We start from the raw sequence: 19,147 nt of genomic DNA, 5'->3' as shown, positions 1-19,147 counted from the left end.
TACACATAAGCATTTCCAATCCTTTGTGGTTGATGATAAAACACTTATGACTGAAAAGAAGAAGTATCCATAACATAGGCATGCTCATATACTTCTTGTCTATGCATAGGGACTTGAATTTCTATAAGAGCATTTGATTGTAGCTAATGCCCACTCATTGGATGAAGGCAAGATTGATTTGAATGGAGGCTTTCCCCAAATGGTTGATCATAAGCATGACTATGATTAACATGTTGTTGCTACCCTAAAGAATTAGGAACTGAATTGGCATAATCAGCATGATCATAACCATAAAAAGAATGTTGCTTATAATTCCATCTTGTGCTGCATATTCATGTCTAATCATGCCACCATAATCGAATCCATAACCATTCATTGGAGTAGCAAACTGATCCCAACATATGATATCCATAGACATTACTTCTACTTGCATTAAAGTCTCCACATGCATGAGTTTGATGGTTCCCAACATTGCTACATAAGGTACAAGCACCATGTTGTCCATAAGACCCAAGACATGCATGATTTTCCATGCAACCATCAAAACTTTCATGTCTGTCACCCTTGTGGTACATGCTGTCCATAGTGGCCTGTTGATACAAAATCAAATCTATCTTAAAAAATATGAGTTCAAATAAGGTGTATGATAGCTTGACCTAGATCTCATGATGTCTAACATCAAGTAGAAACCCTGGTTTGAATTTAGAAGTAGCAATACCTCTCTCTGTTTAAGAATTTCTAGAATTGTCCATAGTAAACTGCTAGTGAACTGTTGGAACTAAATAGGCTCTAACTTGAGAAATATGTATCCAAATGAAGCATTTGTTAGCTCCAATCCAAGTTTATGATGTATATTATCAATCCCAATTGTCCGTTTGTCATTATAATGATGTTACTAATTTTGGTGGCAATTTTTCCAAATCTGTCCCTATTTGGACTGCACCCAATTACAAATGTTTCTGGTACTTCTTATCCAATTTGAGCTAATACCCAATACCAAGTCACTTCAATGAGTAGGAGGGAGCTATAGAATGTTGAAGTAGGTAGAAATATCCCCTGAAATATCCAAGATTGAAGCAATTCTTGCTTATGTGAAAACCAAAGAGATAGGCAATCTGAAACCAAGTCAAGATTCACTGCTAATGATACCCATTATCCATAAGAATGCAACATTTATGTCATGTCAACCCCATTTCATTACACCTTTGCCCATTCATTCATGTGACAATATACATAAATTTGCACTAGTATCCAAAGTCATATACATGGCTCAGCATTCCATAAGCATACATGTGACCAATATGTTGTAGCCAAGATGATACATTGCCTTTCAACTGCATTGTCAAGTATCCATGTAACATTTGCTTCAAGAAACATGTGCATTATTGATCCAATTCATCCGAGTAACAAAAAAAGTCAATAAATCATATTTTCATGATCCCCAGTCATATTCCAAGTAATATATGATTCCCATAACCTATAGTTGCTTCGATGACAAGTTCCACACAAGATTCTTGCCAATCTAACATGAGATGCAATGGATAGGAATTGGAAAGATTTACATGAAGTTCATTGCTGAAAAGGGTGAATAATATGAAAGAGGAATGGGATAGGGCAATACTCACAGCAGTAACTCACTACTCATTACTTATTCCTTACCATTCTTTCCATATTTTTTTCTCATAGGAACATAGCAATGCCAAAATCCAAGGTTATGCAAGTGAGAATGAAGCATTACAATGGATTTAGGTGATTAGAACTGAAAGGTAAAACTCAGTTGAAACAAGGGAAACTCTAGGTATTAAAGATAGGCTTCAAGATCAGTGAATTAGGATTGAAATACACTCTTCCTTCTCCATTTCATAATGATAGTATTGGCTCAGAAAAAGGTAATTAGTAGGACACTAAGAATAATCAAGAAGTACCTTGAGTGGTTGATGAAGAGGAGAAGAGCATTGGTGGATGCTTCAAACCTTTCACATAGACTTGTGGAATGTGTCTTCAGCTTGCAAAGGTCCAGGAATATTCAAATTTAGCTCTCCAATGATAATGTCCAATTTCTTTATCAAGATTCTTCATGAAGAGTGCTCCCATGAACCATTGGATTCAAGAATTGATTAAGAAGGCTTCAAAAGGGATGCCTCTTGAGTTGAGGATATTGATTAGTCTTAAATGTGTGAAATAGTCTCCAAGAAGTATTCAAAGTTTGTAAAAGAGTCCAATAATTTCTCTTCTTCAAATGGCAATGGCTACCCCTTCCATAATGCCTTCAAGAATCCACTCTATTCCTCCAATGTGATGAAAATTCCATGCAATGTTGGTTCTATCCTTTGTGTAGAGGCTTCAAGGAGTGATAATGATCAAAAGCCCCATGATCTTGATGAGAAATTTGCCAAAATTTTCTTGGCACTTGCTTTGTGGCCTCTAATGGTTGCCTAAGAGCTCAATGAGCTCTTCAATGAGAACAGAATGATTTACCATGTGGTTATCAAAGTCTTCTCCCAAGCACGTATCATAAAGAAAAGATGCCTTCTTCGGTAGTCAAGAGAGACACATCAACTACCATCTTTTTGTGCTTCAATTGTTCCCTTTCAGCTAGCTTTTCTCAAGCCTCTGCATTGGCCCTTGATGAACATGCATGACATGTAAGAGAAATTGCAGAGACGTAAAGGCCAAAACCACCAGCACAGCACAATAGGTAAGAACCTCGTATAGTCTCACATCATTAATAATAGTACCAACGAGGACACCAATCTTGTCTTCCTTGCCTTGTAAAGCTTAACAACAAGCTTTAGGTAGATGTTGACGCTTTTAGGAGAAATGCTCTTGGTCTTCTCATTGTGACCCCCGAGTCGGCAAGTCAATACCCATCCAGCTATTGGAGAATCATTGTCTGGTTATACAAAGGCTAGAGACACCAGCATGGCCACAATAGACAGGAGAGGCCATGGTTTTGGAGGAGGATTGATTGACTAGTTTCACCTTCTGTCATTGAAGCATTTGAAAATTAGGCGTAGATATAGCAATTGAGCTATGTCCATGAAACGACATTCATGTTCTTGAGCAACATTGAAGAAAGCCCCTTGCCAATGAGGTTTGAAGCGTGAAGCATGGATTGCTGGAGCTATATAACTCATATTTTTCCAAAATATTGTAGATTCTCTGATCTGGCGCAGTCCACATTGCTGCTGTCCACAAAATGAGGAAGAAAGGAATCAGCTAAACAAGCCAAATCACCACTCTACATGTTGCTCAAGAGGTCAAGAACCAAGTTATGGAGTCCATTGTGGTTGGAAGAGTCATGGTTGGAAGATTTTAGCAAGAGATTGGATATGGAGTATGAAGTGAGCTCAAGATAGGAGAGAGAAAGACTGAGTCTAGAAGCAAACCCTTCCTTCTCAAAAGTAACCATGTTTTAAGTGTCCTCCAGTCATGTCTGACCCTCTTTTGGTCCATATGCCTTCAAAATGGAGTAAAATTTGATGACGACCTATCAAAGTAGTTATGAACTATAATAAAGCTAAATTCCATAGCAAGCTTTTAAACTGAAAATACAAGAAATAGACATAAAATGCAAGGAAGCCATAGCCAAGGTAGCTTGGCAAGAAATGGTATTACCAATATTGGTTGAGAATCAAATGATGAGAGGCTGCAGCAAGGTATGCACCCCAAGCTATGGTGGCCAAGAGTATTCACCCTCTTAGATGGTGGGAGGTTGAGACCTCAAACAAGATATGTTTGTAAAATGGCAAAAAAATCCTACACATGTTACACCTCCACCTTTTATATTTACCCTAGACTAAGGCATTTATGCTAAGCATTTATGATTTATTACAAGCCATCCTGGCCTAAAAGAGCTTTGTCCTCAAAGCTGAAATCCCTAAATACCTTAGAAGTAAATTCTAATTAGATAGCCTTGTCCGACTTGCTCCCTTGTAAAAATCTTCTTTTTTCTCCATCCTGTTTCAGTCCCTTGGATTTTGTGTTATTAATTTTTCCATGTGTTTTCATGCTTTTTTTTTTCATGTGAACGCTCCTTAACGCCACCAAAACTGCATTCTAACCTAACAGCCTTGTCCCACAAGTTTCCTTGATATTTTTTATTGCACTTCCTTGTGATGTATAGATTTTCTCGTATTAATTTTTAACTCTGTTTTCGTTGGTATTTTTACTATTTTTCCCATGCAAACATGTTGTACTGCCCCTGGAACTGCGTTCCACCTTATCCATTCTGTATATCACTTTCCTGCATAAATTTTATGTTTTCATTATTCTTTGTTTCAATTGCCAGATTTTTCATGTTAATTTTTATTCCCATTTTGGGGTGTGTTTTTACTATTTTTTACATGTGAACGGATCTTATCCCTATTAGAACTGCATTTTGATGTGACAGGCCAGTCTACCATGTCATCGTGGATATTTTCCATTTTGACTACCCTCGTTTTGCCCAACAGATTTTCTGGTATTAATTTTCATATGTGTTTGCATGCTTGATTTTTATCTTTTTTCCATGTGAATGCCCTTAATTGTACCCCAACATCCCATTTCACTTTTTTGTCCTCTTCCTCTCATATTTTGACATATTTTTTCTTTTTTCTATTTGTATATTCGATACTCGATTTAATTGTTATTAATGTTTCCGTAATTTGCATTTCAATGTTTTGTGTGTTTTCATTGCATACAAGGATCGAAACAAGTAAGAAGGTAGAGTAGAAGCTGCATAATCCATGATAAACTCCTAAAGTGGATCTTCAATAATGGTCTTTAGAGGATAGGAGTAACTGTCATGAAACACAGAGCAGGGCTAAATAGGGTAGCTGAAGTAAAAAAAAATGCCCATAACTTCTGACTGAAGTGTCCAAATTCAGTGTTTGAGGTGTAGATATGAAATACGTAACCCAAGGCATCAATCTATACTCTCAAACCCATATTTTGATTGCGTTAGGGCAATTTAATTCATCACAGAATTTCTATACATCAAGCTGTCTCCTGTTCCAAGACACATGAAATCATCCCAAAATCAACCCAGATCATAAGGAATCCCCAAAAAATGGCTGTCATCCATCAACACCCTGCTAACCTCACCCAAATAAAATGATAAACCATTATCAAAGCTTTCATAAGTGAGGTATTCTGCATAAAAGTTATTATCACCTCCAGGATCAAAAGGATATGATAAATCCCATCCATAATCCATAGATGCATTCATGTAAATCCCTAGATCATATGGGAATGAAAAATCACCAACATTATCATCAACACCTCCATAATCCAAGGTATCATCCCCATAATCATGAAGAAAGCTTGCTAAATCATTATCATAATCAATAGGCTACTGAAAGTCATCATCTACATGAGGTATGAGCTGCTGAAAATCATCATGTAATGATTTCATATCCTCAATACTTGTTTGGTCAATTGAATCTTCTTCAGCCCTTTCGTCTTCAACATTAGATTCATTGTCATATGCATCATCTTGGTTGACTGCATAGTCCTCTTGATCCTCACTGACATTTACATGCTCTTGTTCTTCATTTACAACTGTATCTCTTGGTTCTTCATCTTGGTCACTAAAAACATCCTCTTCTTCTTGTTCTTCTATACATGATTGCTCATTAACTACATGTGTTACATGTATGGCATTTAAAGCAATTTTCCCTTGCTGCCCAATCACATCTTTAGCCTAATTTTCAGCATATGCATCATCTTCTTGTTGCCCATGACTGTTATGTCCTTCCCCAACATATACATCTTCCATTAGGTCTTCTAAGACAAGGGTTGTAGCAAAATGTTTATTACCGCAATAACCCTCATGATGAGGTAACCAATGCTCATTACACTTGTAGCATATCAGTTGCCTTTGCATTTCCATCAGTTGTTGATGAGGAATAAGCTTTCTTCCAATGCCATGAGGAGTATGGAACTCAAGAACAACTGATACATTGATATGCTTTGCCTTGCATACATTGTAATGCCCAAGAGTGTTCTTCTCCTTGAATTTATAACATAGGCCCTTGGAAGTTATGATGTCCAAGATATGACTTGACAAGTAGATGCCATGTACACCAGTGAAAGAAAATTGACAAAAATTTTCCCCATCTATCAAATGATAACCATAAACATGAGCTTACTGTCCATGGTTTACTGCATAAGGCTGAATTTTTGTAGTAGCATTTTATTGCAGCCGCTCATAACCAAAATCATGATCATATACATGTTGCTACCTATTCATGTATGACTCTCCATTTGAACACATATCAAAAGAGTTGAAACCTTTCTCAATTCCTTGTGGCCTTCCCACTTGATTCCCATTCATGGAAGTGTGTCCAAAATGACTGCAAGGGTGTTCTCACTTTTGAAGCTGGCATCTGGTATTGAATTTGCATTTGTTCATATTTTTCATATTGTTGTTGTTATTGTTCACGCTATACGCATGATCGAAATCAACATGTCCATGATTCTCTTAACACACTCCGTAATCAATCTTCAACAGCCTGCATTTCACAACCATGGTACAGATAATCCATGAGATGTGATCATGACTTAGTACAAGGCCTTTCATTGGCGGTTTCTTCAAGCGAGCCTGCTTCAACCTTGCTGAATTTGGACTAGATTTGGCAACAAATGCTATCAGATTGCTGTGTATGGACTTGCAGTAATAATTACGTACACATGCCTTTCACTGGCAACTTTTATGGACCTGCAAGCAGCTAAGTACAAAGACTTTTCACTGATGGCATCCACACATGAGCCTGCTTCAACCTCACTGAACTTGAACTAGATCAATAGAAAATGCTATCAAATGCAGCATTTTAAGCATTTTCAAATCTACAGTAGTAGTTATGCTTCGTCATCTGAAATTACAGCTGCTCTACGTATCACCGATGGAGCTTTAGTGGTGGTAGACTGCGTGGAAGGTGTTTGTGTTCAGACTGAGACTGCTGGTGCTCCCCATGTTATATAGATGTCTTCCTAGAAAACTGATGAGGGTGCAAATTTTCAGTGATGTCTGCTCTCTTGATTCTGCTGTTAATAATGAGCATCGTCATCAACAAGAGCATGAACATAGCAAAGGCAGGAAGCATCTGTTGGTTTGATATTGGAATTCCCTGTCACTATTAACAAGTATACAATTTATGTCAGTTTGCCAGTGGCATTTTTCAGATTTTGATTCCATTAAAGGAAGAGATGATGTGCTCTGGGCTTCCAAAAGTAATAGTTCTCTATCTTTTCAATCTTCCAAATAGTTGCCTCGAATGATGTCAGGTACGAATTCTCTTGCTTGTATTCTTGCAAACACTTTCCTGTAGGCATCTATTTCAGCTTGTAGAGTCAATAGATCATCTTCCTTTTCAAGAAGAGCTTCTCTAAGTAAAGCAATAGCTTCCTAGCTGTGAGCATTTCTCTCTTCTGCAACATGTTTATATTATTTTGCTTCCATCAAAAGCCTTGATTTTTCTTCCTAAAGGCGTGCAATCATTGCCATGGCTTCTTTTGCAGCAGTTGCTGATGCACATCTCTCCTGCTCCAGTTCCTCATATAGCCTTTTTAGAGCTTTTCGTTCAGATACAAGAGCTTCCCTCAAGGCCAAAGTGTCAATTTCAGCTCTGCTATTCTGGAAGGAAGTCTCAAAGAGATGTGCCTCAGAAGACATCTCATACTTCCTCTTAACATTTGCCCTATGGATCCTTTTATTTAAAACATTGTTTGAAGAGCACCCTGCCACGGCACGAACCACGAATCGGCTAGGTAGAGGCTGCAAATACATTGCTGGCCACAAAAACCTACAAGAAAACTCTCCTTCTCACCAAGAATCCATGCTCTCCAAACACACAAGAGGAAGGCACACAAGAAATTGATAGATTCAAACCATCCTCACCAGGGCGTTTCAACAACTTGAACACAAAGACCTCACACTTAGCATGAATTTAAAGACAACCACTCATTAAACACAAAAAAGAGAACCTGGAAAAGATATCACAATAAAGGAACCCTCACTAAGGATATTGAATTGGAGCTCTCCACCCAATTTAAACGGAAAAGAGAGGTGAGTTTTATTGAAAACAAAAAAAACAAAGAGAACAAAACTAAAATCATTGGGTATTTAGGAGGATAGTGTTGGTGGGAGAAGGAGGGAATTAAGGATAAAAGAAGATATCCATATGAACAACCATCATAGTATTTGTTAAAAAATTAACAATTAAGGTTCACTTTATTAACTCTAAAGCCTTTCTTGGATCTTTCTCTGCAACGACTAATGGAGATAAGGAAGGAAGGGATGACATTGCTCGTTGGCTGCCCCGCTGGAATAAAAAATCAAAAGATTGGACCGCTGATCTTGTCGTGCACTGGATAATGAAGAGCAGGAGCGCCGTTGTATCTGCCATGATGAAAGGTGGAGGATCGGTACGCTGATCTTGCAGCCAGGAGGGATTCGCTATTGGATGGCATCGGCGGCAGGCTGAAGGACCTGAGGCACATCATGTACTGGCTTGAAGTTTTCATCTGAACTGTAGTATGGAATGAGGGAGAATGGAATGTATGGTGGCATTGAGAGGGAGTAGAGATGCCAAAATGAACATGGGCAAAAGGCTAGCGAAGGAGAGGTGTAGCATTGATGGCCAAGAACGATAACGATTGGGGTAGGAAAAATGCACGTGGAGTAGATATAGCGAGGGTGGAGTGGGATGAACAAAGGAAGGTGGGGTTGGAGAGGAAGGAGGTAGCGTAACAGGGAGACTAAGGATAGGGGAAATGAAGTGGTGGAGGTTGAGAGGCAGAAACGAGGCTCACAAGAGGTGACAAAGGAGGAAGGAGGGAAGTACAGACCAGATGTTTGTTTTTTTTATAAACATAACTATTTGAAAGGCAGAATTTGCTCAGTAACCCGCCATCTTCTTCTCTATTTTCTCATTGATAAAATCCTCCTCTTCTTGAGAATGCACCCAAGGATAAAGCAGTCCATGACCTGAATCTAATTGTAAAACTTTGAATTTCTTGCAAGCTCCATAGCCACCTCTTCTTCTCGGCCAGTGCACCAAATGAAGAGCACCCTACCACCGCACAAATCGAACCACGAACCGGCTAGGTAGAGGCTACAAATACATTGTTGGCCACAAAAAGCTGCAAGAAAACTCTCCTTCTCACCAAGAATCCATGCTCTCCAAACACACAAGAGGAAGGCACACAAGAAATTGATAGATTCAAACCATCCTCACCCTCTTCCTCTTCCTCACTCTCCATTAGATTTGACAAAGGAGCACAAGAGAGAAAAGCAAGAACAAGAAGGCAAGTGTTATGCCAAAATGGGAGAAAGGGAAATGAATCGTGACAAGAGAAGATAAAGGAAGAGAGAGAGTGTAACCACCTCAACCTCCCACCTCCCCAAATCCCACAGCTGCAACCACCTCCTTTTCCTTTCTTGAATTATAAAATTCAAATTTTCATACATGGACTAAGGTCTAAGGACCTTTCATTTTTAGCATGAGACAAAAGGATTTGACCTTTCCTTTTCCTAGCAATATTTTATAGTGTGTCTCTTTTGGACTACACATTTTTTACAAAGGGGTACAAAAGCAAAGTATTAGTTTGCAAAGGATGTTTCCATGTTTAGCACATTTTGATGCCTTTATTTGCACATATTTCTTAGTTATCATTATTCCTACCAATATCATCTACAGTGCAAGTCTGTACAATGTTTGGATTTTGGTCATTGATCATTCTGCCATGTAACCTGCTTTCATTCTCTGTTTTTTAAGATTGATCATGTGTCCCTCGCCCTTAAGTCCTCAATGTTGTCCCTCCAGTTTGAGGCACTATCACCTTCCTATGATATCGGCCTCTTCCATTGGCCAAATGAAGCTCACAAGGGTCCTGAAATCGACCACCTTATTTCAAAGCCTCCACCGTCAATGGTAAGTAGAAAGATTGAAGATGGTTCTAGCATCCGGTGATGTTGAAACTGGAGATTCAGTGTCACATGAAGAGGAGGAGAATGATGGAGATAAATGAACAGAAAAATGTTGATCTTTTGAAAATGGAAAAAAGATGGGAACCATTTGAGATTCGATCACTCCTATAGGCTCTCAGAGTGTTTTACCAATACTGGCAAATGAGATGCAGAAAAGCAGCTTTGCAGCTGGCTTGAACAAGGGTCACGTGGTCAATAGGAAGGATCTTCCGCCTTGGCCTTCCTCAACTAAGGGTAAACTTGGAAAGAGGGTGGATCCTCTCTATTTTTACTAAGCTCGCTTCCAACTCAACTGAAATTGTACAATGATCTGTGATAGAATTTCACAAGACCACAAGACTTAGAGGCTGTGATGAGGGTCCGATGCACTTAGGACCTTCAAGTGCTGCAGTATTTCTGGAGGTTTCTCCAAACTGATTCCAACAGATGTGGATCTGCCTGCGTGGCTGACTCCTCCAATTAGAGGTAGATGGATGATACCCTACCTCGATTTTGCACCCACCACCACCATTCATGGGAGATCCTCTCCAAAAGAAAACATCAATGCTAGTGTTCCCCCAAAGGAAATATTCCTTCACATGCTTCTTGATGCAGATGTCTTCGAGAAAAGCAATTGATACTCACACATGAAGAATGAGGAGCTGTACTGTTTTGAAATGTAACCCATTGTTGTATGTCCACTCTTGATAGAAGCGTGCTTCACTTGTTGAAGCGGTTGATTCCACTACAACACATATGCTACATCCTTACAACTTTATGCACCTCTTTTGCCCTCCATGAGATGAATAAAAGAAAGATGAAGAGACTAATGAAGCCATACAAGGTCTGAGTCTAAATTTTCAGCACAAACTTGGAAATCTGTGAAAGAAGGAAGGCCTGCAGTATGAACATGTTGAACACTAACCATATTGGTAATCATTAGGCTTCTTGATCCTTATAGCATCAAGTTAGAGTGAACTTTGTAGCACTAGGAGTTTAGAGAGAGAGATCAGAATCAAAATCCACAATTGAAGCTCACAGAAAAGCTTGAGAGAGATGAGGAAGAAGAAGATGAACCCTACTTTCAAAAAGTACAGGTAACTTTAGTCCCCTTTAATCTCCCTAGCTCTTCTTTTAACAAATGTCCTTGAAAATAAGACAAAATATGATGACGACCTGCTAAAGTAGCTATGAACATCCATCTTGCCCCCATATCTCTGTCAAGAAGCACTAAAATAACCATAGTTTGAAATAGTATAGACTGTCTAGTCATAGTCAAGAAGAAACCAAACCATGTAATTGTGATTCAACTCCAGTTACACAAAAATGATGCCTATAACTAGATCTTCCATGAAAATGACCTCCCCAACCAAATCATAATCATGAAAATGATGGAATTAAAGCCTTCCTTTGATCAAAGCAAGGCTCTGATACCAATGTAATAAAGCTAAATTCCATAGCAAGCTTTTAAACTGAAAATACAAGAAATAGACATAAAATGCCAGGAAGCCATAGCCAAGGTAGCTTGGCAAGAAATGGTATTACCAATATTGGTTGAGAATCAAATGATGAGAGGCTATATCAAGGTATGCACCCCAAGCTATGGTGGCCAAGAGTATTCATCCTCTTAGATGGTGGGAAGTTGAGACCTCAAACAAGATATGTTTGTAAAATGGCAAAAAGATCCTACACATGTTACACCTCCATCTTTTATATTTACCCTAGACTAAGGCATTTATGCTAAGCATTTATGATTTATTACATGAACCTCCAACATGCCCCCATATCTCTATCAAGAAGCACTAAAATAACCATAGTTTGAAGTAGTACAACCTATCTAGTTATTGTCTAGAAGAAACCAAACCATGTAACTATGTCTTCAACTCCAGTTACACAGAAATGATACATGTAACTAGATCTTCCATGAAAATGACCTCTCCAGCTAGATCATAATCATGAAAATGATGGAATTAAAGCCTGCCTTGTATTAAAGCAATGCTTTGATACCAATGTAATGAAGCTAACCTAACTAGCCTAAACTGGCCTAGCTCCATGTCCAACCATGGATAAAAAAATAGAAAATCAACAAGACAAACTAAAAATGGAAAGAAACTAACCTTCCTTAACATGGCAATCTACCATAGCTAAAAATGGAATGCAAGAAATAAAGTCCTTGAGCATTTCCCCCTACAAGACGTCAAGCCTTTTGGATATCCATTACCTTCTCATTTGAAGGTCTCACAGACAGATGAGCAGAGGGCCAAGATGGCCAAGATCCCTTAAACATCAATCGTGGGCAGTTTGATGTATGCCATGATAGCCATTCATCTAGATATTGCCTTTGTAGTTGGTGTTGTGGTACGCTATATGGCTACAACTGGCAAGAAGCATTGGGATGTTGTGAAGGATATCATGAGATACCTAAAGGGCACAACAGATATGTGTATTTTCTATGGCAGCTAGGATACAGGAGTTGTGGGATACACAGACTCCGATTATGTAGGACATGCAGATAGTAGGAAGTCCACTTATGGCTATGTATTCACCTATGCTGGAGGTGCTGTCTCTTGGATTTCCAGGGTTTAGAAGTGTACGGCTCTCTCTACAATGAGGTTGAGTATGTTGTAGCCACTGAGGCTTGCAAGGAGGCCATATGATTGGGCCATTTAGTACATGACCTTGGGATTGATGCTTTACCTATGTTGCATTCTGACTCTATGAGTGCTATTCAACTAGCAAAGAATCCGGTCTTTCATGCGAAGATGAAACACATTGAGGTGAGGTATCACTTCATACGTGTGATCATGGAGGACAGGTCTGTTGACCTTTTCAAGATCTCCACTGAAAAAAATCCTGTAGATCTACTCACGAAAAGCCTCTATACTGAGCGCTTTGCCTAACCTTCAGCAAGGGAAATCCCACCCTCTCAAGCATGGGCCAACTATAATTCAAACAATTGCTATGCATTTCAAGGAGTTGATACCATATGTATCATCAATGCAATAGTGGATCTCTCATCGTGCACAAACACTTATGTTTCGAAATCAGCCTATGTGCTACTATGCAAACAGTCTTTTCATGAATTCCAACTAATATGTATATGCTTCGTTATAAGAATCTAGCACCAAGGCAAACCTTGTGCTACTAGACCCCCTTATTTCCAAATAGGTTGTTTTCTAAATGCTATGCATAGAAAAAACAATCAAAATTTGTATTATTTCATCCCTCAAACTATTGCAAAAAATCCTCCTCCCCCTCACCGTTTAAGTTTTGCTTCGTTGCATAAGTGTACGGAGGTTGTTTTGTCATGATTTAATGTATAAAAAGAAATAAATCACACACTGTGACAAAACGATAGGGAAAACTGAGGCCAAACCTCATGCTTTGCTACTACCATACATCCACAACCACTTATTATATTTTTTCGTATTTTTCTAAGATGTATTCCTATTTTTCTCTTATTTTTTCCCAATTTTCTCTATTTTTCCAATAAAAAATTTGATATATTTTCAGAGCTGTGGCTCTTGATTCTAAGAACAATAGAAATATAGACTTTATTGGCATTATATCCCATGTGTATTGGTTTATCTCACCCGAAAACACCAAAAACCCCATTTTTCTCATAAAAATCGTGTTTTACGGGTTTCTAAAAATTATTTCCAGCATTTTGACTTTATGTTTTCTGATTTTTTCATTATGAAAACATAGAAAAAATAGTAAACAACATGTCTACCAGTTTTCACTCCATAAGAACAACATTAGCTCAATCAAATATAAAAAATAAGCAATTTTTCTTTGTAAAATAGAGTTACCAGTTTTTTCCTTCTTTGCAGGTTTTAAAATCTAATGTGGGACTACAGATCAGCTCTCATTCAAGGCTCAGCCCACCTCCGAATAGCCAACTCTAGCCCTCCATCGATTCGGGAGTGATCTGGTACCATGCCAGACAAGTGTTCACCACCCGGTCTTCATTCTTCTCCCATGGGCATGAAGTGCCTCTTAGGGGGGAGAGAGAGGAAGGAGAGAGAAAGACTGATTTTCATCCTCCATATCTAAGTAGCCATTCCACGTGCGAAGATTGGTGATGGAGAGCGTGGAAATACTCAAGAACTCTGATGCAATTGTTGAGGGGGGTTGCTTTTCAACCCCTAATCCAATTTTTCCATGGAGGAGGGGGGGGTTGCCGTTTTTCTGCCGTGCGCAGAAAGAAACAACCACCCTCCCCCCCAACAAAATCAAATTTTGGATCGGGGGCTCCAAGGGGAGCCCCCAAAGGTCACATCCTTTGGCCCGATTCATTTTTCACACTTTGCCCTCTTGGTCCTTGGCCTCCCAGGCATCCCCAATTCCCCGTCTGATATCAGATTTGACCACTGAAAAATTATAGGCATCCATTTCAAAGTCCCACACTGTTGGGCATCTCCAGAAATCCTGATTGACAATCAAAAAAATTATGAAAATTCCCCGACTGCTGCTCACACTTTTGGGGCATTGCCGCTTAAAATCGTACTGATTGCAACTTGCCGCCTTTGACAAAGTCTATTTTTTCCCAGAGATTTGGAATTTTTGGCTATTTTTAAGCACTTCTCGTTATCAAAAATCATCTACCAACATTGTACTGTTTTTTCTTTTTCATTTTTACACTCCTCACACTGGGGCAAATTCGCCTTTTAAGTGGGAGGTTGTTGAGGGTAAAGGCACCTCTGCCTAGTTGCCCGTGTATTACTACAGTGACAATACCCACCATTGCACACTACAGGTGGTGGGTACCCATCACCGTCACTTTATTCTTTATTCTTTTAGTGACATTTTGAATAAAGGAAGGCCCGATCACACATTGTGACTATTGGAGTTCCCATTTGGTCTCTCTTTCTCTCTTTCTTGCTCTTGCTTTCCTGCCATAGCTCTGCCAAGCAGGCTTCAATCCTTCTCTCCTTTCAAAGATGAAGGCGTGGTAAGAAAAATCTAGAAACACAAGAAGTGAAAAAAAATTCTAAATCAAGGAGAGAGGCACACAAGAAAAAACGCAAGTCAATACTTTTGTAAAAGAGCACTAGGTGCAAATTGTAAATGGTTAAAGGCATGAGTTGAGGCCATGCTAATAGGGAAAGAGGAGGAGAAGGGTTGGAGGAATGGGCCAAGCTGAGACCAAAAAGGGGAGGACCGTCCAAACCGAATTAGGGTTAGGGGGTTTGGTATATAAAGTTGAAAAGTGAATGAGAAGCTCATTCTTGTGTGTGGCCAAAAGTAGCTCTCCTCCTCCTCTTCTTCTTCTTCTTCTTCTTCTTCTTCTTCTTCTTCTTGCTTGCTTGAGCTTGTGCTTCAGAGAGGGAGTATGAGAGTGTGAGGGAGTGAGTGTGTGAGGGTGAGGGACCGTGGTGGAGAAGCTCTCCATCTTCTCCTCTCTTCTTCTCTCCTCTTGTCTTGTTCACGGAAATGGAGCTTGGAGCGTGGAGCTTGAGGATCGAGCTCACTTGAAGTTTGCACTTGGATCATGGAGCTATCGAGTGCTCTGGGGAGGAGGCAACTCGATTGAGCATGGAGTTACTCACTACACTCGTAGAGAGAGATAGCGTGTCTGCTATGTGAGAGATAACCATCAGTGCTCAGCTTGAAATGCTTGAAAGAATAAGCGGTCCATGGGTCTTGGCGGTTGAGCGTGAGCTTGTGTCTACATTTTGGTTCTATAGCAAGGTCCAACGAATTCAATCCTTGAGTGCTTGTGTGCTCCGAATCGAGGATTGAAGTACGGTTTTCCCCAAACTGGTGCTTGAGGTAGATAGGTGGGAAGCGAGGGAGTTTGAAGAGGTATTCGATCTCCTTAGCAAGTAAGTTTTTGGTTTTTTGGATTTGGAAAAGTAAGTTGGAGTAGTGTAGGTGTTTGGTTTGTGATTTGGATGCATTAGGATAGGAAAAAAGAAAGAAAAGAAAGGAAAAGAAGCATCAGGGTTTCTATTGTCATAACAAGGAAAGAGGGTTTGATTTGGTTGCTGATTTGTATTTTGGAGTTTATTTGCTATTCTAGGTATATACAATCATTCATTAGGGTCTATTCTTACATTCTGAAAGTTTGTGTGGCTCCTCATAAACAAAATCATAATAATCGAGTTGATTTTTGTCATCCCTGGAAACTCATCCACAGGAATCAAACACTGTTACCAAAGTCTGATTCCTAGAGTGGACCTCTGGGAATCAAACTGTTACCAAAGTCCGATTCCTAGAGTTGGACAACCTGATTTAATGGACAACCTGAGTTGGCGAACCATCTAATTGGTAGAATTGGACTTCAGACTAGTTAATTGGACCAGGCCCAATCAATGGCATTGTGCTATCACCGAGAGCACCTTGTGTCCCCAGTTGTCAGACAACCCCCAATTGGACCACCTTGGTCTGGGACATACCCAATCGGACTCGGACCATCCGAATCCCAAAGTGACCACACCATTTGATTCTAATAATCGAACCTTTGAGAATTGGACAAAAAACTATCAAAATCAGACAAGTGAACAAAGTACAAATTTGACACATCTGACCCCTAAAACTTACCCAGAGATCATATAGAGTTGAAAACACATCATAGATCTATTTTTGGGCTGAAATATAGAGCAAGTAATTCAAAACTTGGCTATGAATGGTCCTTCAAATTGCACATACTATTTAGCACAATGGCCTTGTGGGCCGGGGGGGACTACCCCCCCAGACCCCCAGAGATGGGGCTTTATCCCCTCTGCACCTCCCCCAAGTAGGCTAGAGAGAAAATGCGTGCTATGACAGGTTCTCCAAATTGGATCCTAGTGTAGTAATGGCTATGCACAAGCATAGATTCTCACTTGCAAAAAAACAACCAAAAGCCCATACCCAAACAAAGATAAACAAAGACCCTAGAACCTCAATGGGCGAATCAAGCCAACAAGGGCAAAAAGGCACACCACGAAAACATGTATATGCTACATTCAGATTGCATCTAGTCATAGTGGAATGCAACAACATCAAGCTACAATTGCAAGGATGATAGACAAGACAATCCTGACGATAGATGCTCCTTGAACATCACTACACAGATAACCCAAGACATCAATAGAGATTCCACATTTGGTTGTGAAGTTGGGGACTCAAAGGCATGTATCAAAAGGCTTGAACTTATAGGCCAAGATTGGGATGATGAAGACATAGTAAAGCTTGCTTATCTCAGGGTTAAACTCATCGCAAAAAGAGAGCACATTGTCGATGCTCTCATCGATGAAGGAGCATATTTTAATATCTCGACCTTTGAAGCATGGACTCTAATAGACACACCAGAGCTCATACCGACTAATGTAATTCTTAATCCTTACAGGGGACACCCACAAGCACTTATAGAGAAGTGCAAAATCCTTGTAACTATTGAAATGGAAAGCTTGCCTATCCTATTCTATATTCATCCAAATAGTGCAAATCATGGAAAGGAAACCCTCCTAGGAAGACCCTTCAAAAGGGCGACGAAGTGTGAGGCTGATTATGTAGCAGCATAGAGGATACACTTGACACTACTGGGTGTGAGGATAATCAAAATATTTAGCAAGGGTGACCTCATCAAACCTCGAGTGAAAGACAAGGAATATTCTGACATACAAGGCGATCCTAGTAATGAGAGCAAGGACTTGTTGAAATAGCTGATATAATGTAACATCCCCGATTTTCTAAAAACATGCATTTTTCATATGAACCACCTCTTAAGAGGCCAAAAGAATAAGTCATGGGGGGATAATGACAAATTTTTTTAATTAATTATCCCTCTCTCCTCCATCCGACTATCGTGCTAGAGGAGAAGGGAATAGCAAGAGCCATTAAGCTCCTTGCTGGAGCTCGCAACAGGGTGGAGACCATGCTTGATGCCACGTGGGGAAGGGAGGATCCCCTCCCCTCACCTATATAGCCTGTGCCATGGGGGAGAGGTTGGAGGGTTCACACTGTAAATTGAGAGGGGAAGGGTCAAGGGAGGAGTGGCCCGACTGTTGGTGTTGTTGGTGATGGTAAGAGAAGTGTCGGCAACGTCCCGCGGTCGAGAGAAGAAGCAAGCCGCCAGCTGTCGCAACAGCGCCGCCGCCACAGAGAAACACGCTGTCGTTGATCTGCTGCCTTTCCCTTCCTCCACGTGGGTTCTCCACGATTGGCAGAAGCTTCTGCAAGCTTCTTGAAGCTTCCAAGGGGGCTTCCTAAGCCCCCTTTCATATTATACCCCCCATTTCTTCCTTGTGGGCTTCCTCCTAGCCCTTGTTCATGCGGGCTTGATAACCCCCCCCCCCCCCCCCCCCCCCCCCCGCGGAATCCAAAACCCCCATTTCTGTGGCTTTATTAAGCCTTCTGCTTGAAGGGTTTTAAACCTCTTTTCCATCCTTCCCGGGATTTAAAACCCCACTCCCATGGGATTTCCCCCCTCCGCAAAATTTCTTCTTTAAGGTCTTTTTCACCCTTTGCCCCCCTTTTCCCATTCTGCCAAAGTCCATTTTAGTACCCCCATTTCTGTGGAGTCCTATCCGAGATCTTTAAAAAGCCTCGTCAAGCCCTTTTTCCCTCTTGGATTTCCTACAATCTCCCAAATAGCCCAAGTGCTAAAACCCTTCATGTGTAGACAATTTGCACCCCGGAGCTTCTACGAAAGGAAGGAGAAATTAGAGATGGCCAACATCATAAATCTGCATCCAAGGCGGAAAGGCCGAATTCGCGATGGCTCCTAAGAAAGCACAAGGCACAACTGCAGGAGGATCGTCTCCTAACATCCATGTGGACATTTCACCACAAGTCCAGGTTTTTCTTCCTAATTTTGATTTACGTTGTTATAATTCAATCATGCATGGATCATTTTTGGAGATAGGATGCATCTTTCGATTTAAATACTTTGACTAATTTAAAAGAAATAGCTCACGATGGAAGAATTCGGTCATTAATATCTTTCAATAAAATGAACAAAATAAAGTGAGCATAAGATTTCTATGCATTTCTAGCAAGTGGCTTTATGCATTAATTAGATTAATTAATGCCCATCTTTACAAAATGGAATTATGATAGTACACTTCGATTAAGCATGGAAGGAATAAACCGCATATTGCATTATTGAACATCTTTTTCGAAATGATTCTTAAATGATGTTGCTAGCAACCATAGGAAATTGCTAGGGCTGCATGAAGAAGAGTTAACTCTAGGCAAGTGGCCTTAAAA

Source organism: Lygodium microphyllum, chromosome 27 (assembly GCF_053477565.2).
Source record: "Lygodium microphyllum isolate KBCC chromosome 27, Lygodium_microphyllum_v1.1.10, whole genome shotgun sequence".
In the NCBI taxonomy this organism is placed as follows: Eukaryota; Viridiplantae; Streptophyta; class Polypodiopsida; order Schizaeales; family Lygodiaceae; genus Lygodium; species Lygodium microphyllum.
This window is presented reverse-complemented; position numbering follows the sequence as displayed.